The sequence below is a fragment of the Vigna unguiculata genome, chromosome 5, assembly GCF_037176805.1.
Source record: "Vigna unguiculata cultivar grain cowpea cultivar isolate G323 ecotype 2 chromosome 5, ASM3717680v1, whole genome shotgun sequence".
Classification (NCBI taxonomy): Eukaryota; Viridiplantae; Streptophyta; class Magnoliopsida; order Fabales; family Fabaceae; genus Vigna; species Vigna unguiculata.
The window spans coordinates 28,618,132-28,626,080 of NC_140796.1; the positions used below are offsets into that span (position 1 = coordinate 28,618,132).

Below are 7,949 nucleotides of genomic sequence, written 5' to 3' on the forward strand. Positions count from 1 at the left end.
TATCTAGATAAGTCGTGTCTTGAGTCTTAGTGTATTGTTTGCGAGTCTTCACATGTTTGGATGATGCATGAATCTTTGGCTATCAAATTGTGTGTAATGGTATGATAAATCATTTTCTACTCTAGCTTACCCTTTTTGCTTGTTTGTATGTGTCATGTGTGGTTTTCTCTTTTTGCGATGATCATCAATTTATTGATGTGAGCAGATGTGGGAACCACTAGTGTTCATCAGGATGATGGAGATTCCGCTGTGTAGCCCGGCTTGTGGTTGGATCTCATTCCTTCAAGTACCGCTTGTGGGCATTGTTGCCTAGGTGTCTAGTCAATATTCAGACCTTTACTTCTATTTTATATTTGGCATCGTGGCATGCCTTAGTTTTCTTTCTATTATGTTCGGATGGTTGTAAGATCCTCATAATTTAAGTCTCGTGTCCTTTTGATATTTTAATTTTGTGTAATATTTTATTTTAATAGATTTGTCTGTTAAGATGGGATGTTACAATATCTTTTTTTATTAAACAAAATTTCTTCTCATTTATTTACTTATCTTTTTATTACAACAAAAACCAAAATTGAACCCCTAAAATGTTAACCCTAGACGAATTAATTCCTGATAGTTTGAATCAGCCTTCTCAAACCACCCCACTGCAACATCCCATCACCTAAAACCACCACAGGATCGCTTCGTCACCAAAACCACTATGGCTACTGGAGCAGTACACACTAGAATCACACCTCTTCATTGCTTTAGCTCTCGAAATCATAATAACCATGTGCTGCCCACGTCAATCAACTTCCTCGTGACATAGTGTGGTGCTCCACCATTCAACCCTGAAACTTCCTCGCAGTGTAGTCGGCACTCCATCGCTACAAGTCGTGCACAACATAGATTAGGATAACCACCGCGTGCAACCCACACAACACGACGACTCCGACGACGTTCACACGAACCAAATCGTTCACTCTCACCATCTTCCCCATCCTAAACCCTCATGATGAAGGCTTGATCCCTACCAATGATGATGGCCCATGGCACTTGCTTAGAAGAAAGGGAGTTCCTTGATCCCTTCCTTTGCTTTTATTTTCTTTAGTTTAAAATTCCATTAAGTTGGCTTGATTAACTATTTTTAAGTTGACTTGTTGACCTTGACTTTGGGTTGACTTGTTGACTCAAAACATTAGCTTAACCTTAAAACAACATGCTAATAAATTCCTTAATTTGCTTTTGTAGGAATAAGAAATGAGGAGGACCACATAGGAGACACTTGATGTCCTAAGGAAGAGAGAGAAGGAAGAAAACTTTCTAAAACCATCTAGAAATGAGAGGCCCATATACCTTGGACACCAAGTGATGTGACCCCAATAAGACTTATAGCATTGGGCCAACGACTAGGCCCATTCCTTTTAATTCCTTTTATTTTCTTTTATTTTAATTAAATAAAAGTTGTTCTAATTGGATTTATTTTGTTAAATGCAACCTATTTTTTCGAAGTTGTCCAATCTTTATGTATTGGCAATGGCTGCGACCCAATTCCAAAGGACACTTGCATGGCACTATCACGCATGAAGGCTTTATTGGGGTTTCAGATTGAATCTTGGGAAGTGGCCCAATCATTCACGTGGATACCAACCTAATGTGTTGCAGCCCAATATTATTCTCGCGTAGGAAGCCCAAGCTACGTTCTTTCAATCTGCACCCTTCACGCTTCTGCAGAGTGAACCCAACACCCACTTCTATTTTTCTTATCTTGGAGTGCCGCGAGGGTTCAGACCATGAGCTTCTTCACGTGTAGCTCGAACACCCTCATCTCTATCACGTTTTCCACCTTTGATTCCATGACGTTGGAAGCATACCGCTAGGGTTTCTGTACGCGTGCCATCACCTCTTCACAGCACCTGCTATTTCATAGCGTTAGTTTAGGATCTCGCCGTTAAGATTGTTAGAACGACGTTCTCTTCTCCTTTTTCTATTCAATCTCTCGTAGTGGTCTTCTTCTCACTATAAAAGGCCAGCCAACTATTGTAATCCCAGCTTAGATGAATGTTAAATTGATTGGTTGAGATCACTCCCACATTCGTCAGCTCATCCTAAACCCTAGATTAAGTTTTAACCTTGTTAGGGTTTACCAAACCAGTGAGAAACCAGAGTGAATCCAATGATAATCTCCATAATCGAGCATTTCTGTTGCGTTTCCCTCACCTTCCGCGAGTTTCAATCAGTGAAACGCCGATTAGAGAGGCTTTCCGGCGAATACCGCGACGGAGGAGCCTCATCAAGTGGTATTCAGAGCCACTCGTGCTTGGACCGTGCTGAGATAAGTATTCTTCGTTCATCTCTATTGTTCTTGTTAGCTCTTGATTTCGTCTTTTCATATTTTGTTTGTGTCTGATTTTCTGTTCTGAATCTATGTGCTGAAATTTTGGTGCTGAAATTGATTCAAAAATATTATTCAGTTTGCCTTGAATCAATGCTGTGATGAACTGTTTAGATCTCTCAATCTGTCGCTCAATGCATGTTAATTAGGTTTAATTTCGTTTTCTTACTTAGCTTTCAAATTTTCGGATCTCATGTTTTGTCTTAGGTTTTTGTCTAGTTGTTTTATATGTCATTAATTCCATAGATGTGTGCCTACAATGTGTTTTGTCACTGTTTCACATCTCATTCAGTTCTTGTTTTGTGTTTGAATCATTAGTTTATGTTATTGTATGTGTTTTGTATGTTTGAGAGTTGCTCTTAGATTTTTAGCAACTATCTGCAGTGCATATTTTAACAGTTTCTTGTTTAATTCGTGTTGAGTTCTTGCATTGTTTGTCCAATTACTTTCCAGTTTTGTTTGGTTCCTGTGTTGTTTATACAATTCCATTTTTGGCCAAGGATTGTGTTGACAAACTGTAGTGTTCCACTGAACTAATCCTATATCTGACTTTGCTGTGATTGTTCAAATGAACATTCAATATTGATTAAATCAGTGTATAGGCAGTGCTAGTCTTTCGTTAATTTAGTGTCAGTTGCCTTCAAAGTTGTTCTGCGAATTTGAGTTTCAATGATTGATTCAGACGAAAGCCCTTGCTGCACAATCCATTCCAGTGTACTCTGATTCATATCAAAATTTATATATGGAAATGCAAGTGTGGTCATATGAATGCATAGGCTATGTTCGCACCTTGTTCTTGAGTAGTTTTTTTTCCTGAAATAAGTCATATCTTGTGCAGTAAACTGATTCTACTTTCTAATCTCAATTGTGCTAAATTTGTGAGTTCAGTATGCGCTAAATCCTGTTGGATTGTGTTGCTACCATTGTGTACTTTGTTTATGGATAATCAATCAATTTGTGGTGCTATTGCTGGTCATGTCTTTATGCTTGAGCTACCAAAACTTGTTTTGACAAGATCTGGTTTTTAATGTGTCTGGCCCAAGCAGCTGACATTTGCTGCAATATTTCTTTTGGTTTTGCTGATTCACATTTGCTCCTTATTGCTGTGTCATAAATTCAGTTCTGCCATATCAATTTTGTATTGCAGTTTCTGTTTTGGCAAGCTTCTGTTATCAATTTTAACTGCACTTTAGGGCTTTGTTTCATTGTTTTCGAATTGTTTTTCTTGCTTCCGTCTGCATTGGCCATGCATATTCTTGTTGCCTATTGTTGTGCATTGTTTCTTTGTTTCCTTTTTGTTTCTTTCAAATTGTTTTTGAGTTGAATCATTTGATTCTGTCATATGCGTTTGATTACTGATTGGGAAGTAGCCTTTTGAAATTGTTGTGAGCTGTTGATTAAGATCTTTGAGAGTTAAAAGAAAAAGAAAGAAGTCCAGTGATATTGCTCTATGATGAAAAATACATGAAAAATACTTCTGGTCTGCAAGGTGCATGTTTTGAACCACTAATTTGAGTAAAACAGCGTGCACGAAAGTCACAGATTTACTATTGTCCTCTTAAATTTCAAATGCACATGCTCTTGATTCAACTTATTTTGAGTCTTGTTTGATTTTAGTTTTGTTCATCTTATTCTAGACCTACTCTTTAGGTTCCTTTTGTGTGCCTTCTTTATTTGTTAGCTTGTTTTCTTGCTTGTCTTTATTGGCGCTCCATTGAGTTTGTCATTAAATCCATCACTTGATGTTGTCCTTGCCTTAAATTTGAACTTTTATTATTTTCTGCTTTTTACTCTCAAAAGTGGCTGACTGCTCATTTGCTCTTGGTTCATTTGGCTTGAAACTCACTATTTTTGGTAGCCTTGTAGGTGATAACCTTTCTGCAAGGTGCAACTGTGGTGAGGAAAAACAAATTGAGTGGCCACTGAGAGGAAAAAGGAGTGAGTTGGGACCTTCAAGGTGGAGTGCAAACACTTGAGGGTGACACACTTTGGAGGATGGCCGAGAGAGACATAAATTAGCCTAGTTCTTTTATTTTTGTGATTATTTCTGATTTGTATCACAGATTTTGGGTGTATTTTTCATTTGTTGTTTCTTTTATTTCATTTGGCTTAGGTGGGAAAATGCTTTAGAGCAATCGCATTCTTAGCAAGGCTTGTAATAGTTTTAACGTGCTTAGTGTGAGGTTCAAGGGGTTCCAAAGGGCACTTGTATCTTCACTTAGGTTTTTCATCTAGTTTATGTTTTCAGTCTTTATGTTTTATGTTTTTATGCTTTCAATGTCCAAGTTTTGTGTGCTTTGTGTGTTTGCCATTTATGTTTTAGGTCACCGTGATATTTAGGTGCTATGTGTTTAACACCTAGTTGACCTTCTTTTGGTCTTTAGGTTTTATTTTGTCCATACACTTTGGAAATTGTTTTTCACACAATCTGTTTTCTCTAGAATTTTATTGAGAATTTTTGTGAAAGTTGTTTAGAAATCTCTAGCTAGGAAAGGCTTGGTTTCTAAGCTTGTACAAGAGACTCACCTCCCTTTCCTGGGAGTATTTCTAGACTATTTTCACTCCACTTTCTCTTTAAAAATTCTTAAAATCTCTTTTGTGAATATTTTTTTGGTAAAAGTGGTTTCCAAAATTATTTGAAAATGAGTTTTTCTTCTTATAGTCGTGTGCATGTAGATAGGCATAGTAATGTGCATTTAGGTAGGCATAGTAGTCATAAGTTGCATCATACCATTCATAGTGACATTCCATTCTTTGGGGAAGATATAAGACCAATATCATTTAGAGATTGGATATGGGATACTAAGAAATTGGTGCAACCATTGTTTAGTAAATATAGTCAAATAGAAATTCTTAGGCATGTTATTTCTAGGTTTGTAGGACGTGCATTTGATTGGTGGCAAGAGAGGCAATTTATGTGAAAAAGGGGAGAGAAACATGCATAAAAACATTTTATGAATTGAAAACATGCATGTGGAAACATTTCATTCCCCCTTCATTTAGGATCACTAGAGAGCAACAAGCTAGGATAGAAGACTTCATTGACATAGGGGATGCATTCATCCAAAACATTGCTATGTTTTCTAGACTAGAAAAAGATTTTAAGCACAATTTGGACTTGCTCTTGAGTGAACAAACAAAGAGAGAAAAACATAAGAAAGAAAGAGCAAGCCAAACATAAAAAGCTTCGAGAGTATGAAAAGAAAAGCTTGAGAAGCTTTGTGCTAAAAGAGAACAAGGGGAAAAAGAGATAAAAGAGAAGAAGAAAAGAGAGGAAGAAGAAAAGGCAAAAGAGGAGAGTCTAAGAGAAGCAAAAGAAGAGCATGAGAGAAAATAATTAGAGGATAGAGAGAAAATAAGACAAGCGAGTGAGTTTGAAATACAATTCCAAGTGGTAGAGTTAAAGATCATTTCAAAAGCAAAAAGAGAACTCATTGGTAAGGATTTAGTGTTCAATCCTTCACCAATACCTTTCATTAAGTTCCAATTTTCAAAGGGAGTTCTCACATCTTTAAACTCTATTCACTTTATCATTAAATCTTTCAAGTTGTTTTTCTCTCAAACATTTTGTTCCCCATCTCATTCCCTTATTTCATCCTCCTTCACATCTTGTGCCAAAACACACTTTGACTCTAAAATTCTTTTTCAAAATCATCTTAGTCAAAGTGTATTGTTTTTGTGAAGTGGGTCTAATACCATCTTTTTCAATCTTCCAAAGCCCATTCTCACAAATTTCCCAATCAATTATACTGCATGTTCATTATGAATTTAATGCAATTTTAATTGATGACTATTGCAGATTTGTTCTCGATCCTGGTGGAACCATCAATTTGGTTGTTGTGAGCCTTTTACAACCCTCTTGATCTTAGGACAGATCCTCTTCAAGAGGAAGGGGATGATGTTACCCCAATAAGGCTTATAGCATTGGGCCAACGCCTAGGCCCATTCCTTTTAATTTCTTTTATTTTCCTTTATTTTAATTTAATTAAAGTTGTCCTAATTGGATTTATTTTGCTAAATGCAGCCTATTTTTTCCAAGCTGTTCAATCTTTATGTATTGGCAATGGGCTGTAGCCCAATTCCAAAGGACACTTGCATGGCACTATCATGCATGGAGGCTTTATTGGGGTTTCAGATTGACCTACTTTCTAGAACATGCTAGGTTTCTTTTGTAATCCTTTAACTTAGTTGTTTTGCTAAGGGGCCCCTAGACTTGTCTATTTATAGGGACCTTTAACACTTGTAGAGGGATTGAACATTTTGGAGAAATTATACACTTTGTGTTTCAACTTTTTGTGAGAGCATTCCTCCTTAAGGAGTGGAGTTCTTTCAAGCCTTATCTTGCCTTGGCAAGTGGCGGCATACACCACTCGTCTTCAAGGTTGCCATGGCTTCTTCTAGCCTAGCCTTATTGTGGCGTGAATCCTCCATTCCTCCCCTTTCCCTTGCTTTTCATTTTATGTTTCTTTACTCTTTTTGGTTTATATTGTTTCTATTATATGTTTTTCCTTTTGGTTTCTTACTCTCCATCAATCCATTCTCTTCCTCTTTAGAACCTTGGAAAGGAACCTTCATATCTAGATAGATTGCTATCTTAATGTCCAGTGGGGATTTCGTTGGTTTTCTTAATAAATTATCACCATGTTCATTAATCTTCTAAAAGGAACAAGATAATCCTACATCATTTGGTATCTAGAACTTTGGTTGTCCTTGAATATGGTGTGACATACAAGACAAATAGAGTTGTATGAATACTCCACTCTTCAAAATGTTTTCACACTTTCCCTGAGGATTGAAACTCATTTGAAAAGAAAGAATAAGGCAAGGAAGAGTTACTCACCTAACCACTACTATAGTCACTCATGGAAGGGAAAAGCTAAAGAGAAACATGATAAATGTCTTTCTAAGTCTCACCAAGCACCATCAAGTAAAAATAAGTCACCAAGTGGTCACTCTCACCATTCCACTTCTAAAAGATCAAGTTCCATTAAATGTTTTAAATTTTTAGGGTATAAACACATTGCTTTGAATTGCCCAATCAAGAGGACAATGATCTTAAAGAAGAGTGATGAAGAGAGTGGACATTTTTCTTCCCCTTCCCCCCAAAGTACTTCTTCCCACACTTCTTCTTCTTTAATTGAAAGGACTAAACCCTTTGAATGTGGATTGTTAATGGTAAGGCGCCAACTAGGGCAAGTTCTCAAAGAACTTGATCCTTATCAAAGCAAAACCTTTTTCATGGAGGATGCCTTATCAATGACAAGATATGTCCTTTCATCATAGATAGTGGAAGTTGTGTAAATATGGCTAGCCCAAGGGTGGTGGACAAGTTTGGCTTGAAAACCATTCCTCATGCCAAACCCTACAAGCTATCATGGCTTAAGAAAGAAGAGATGAAAGTAACTAAAAAAGTCCTCATTAACTTTTCAATTGGCAATTTTAATGATAAGGTATTATGTGGCATTGTGCCCATGGAAGCCAACCATATTTTGCTAGGTAGAGCATGACAATTTGATAGAAAAGTTGTTTATGATGGCCATGCAAACACCTATGTTTTATTCTCCCTAGGAAAGAA

At 36.9% G+C, this 7,949-nt stretch overlaps 1 long non-coding RNA gene across 1 annotated transcript; it reads left to right on the forward strand.

Annotated features, from left to right (window-relative positions):
* Positions 1–1,525: 1,525 nt before the first annotated feature.
* LOC146886329 (uncharacterized) lies at positions 1,526–6,896 on the forward strand. The gene is made up of 2 exons (XR_014995235.1): positions 1,526–6,213; positions 6,399–6,896. It is a non-coding gene; the product is annotated as an uncharacterized LOC146886329 (long non-coding RNA).
* The last annotated feature ends 1,053 nt before the right edge of the window (positions 6,897–7,949 follow it).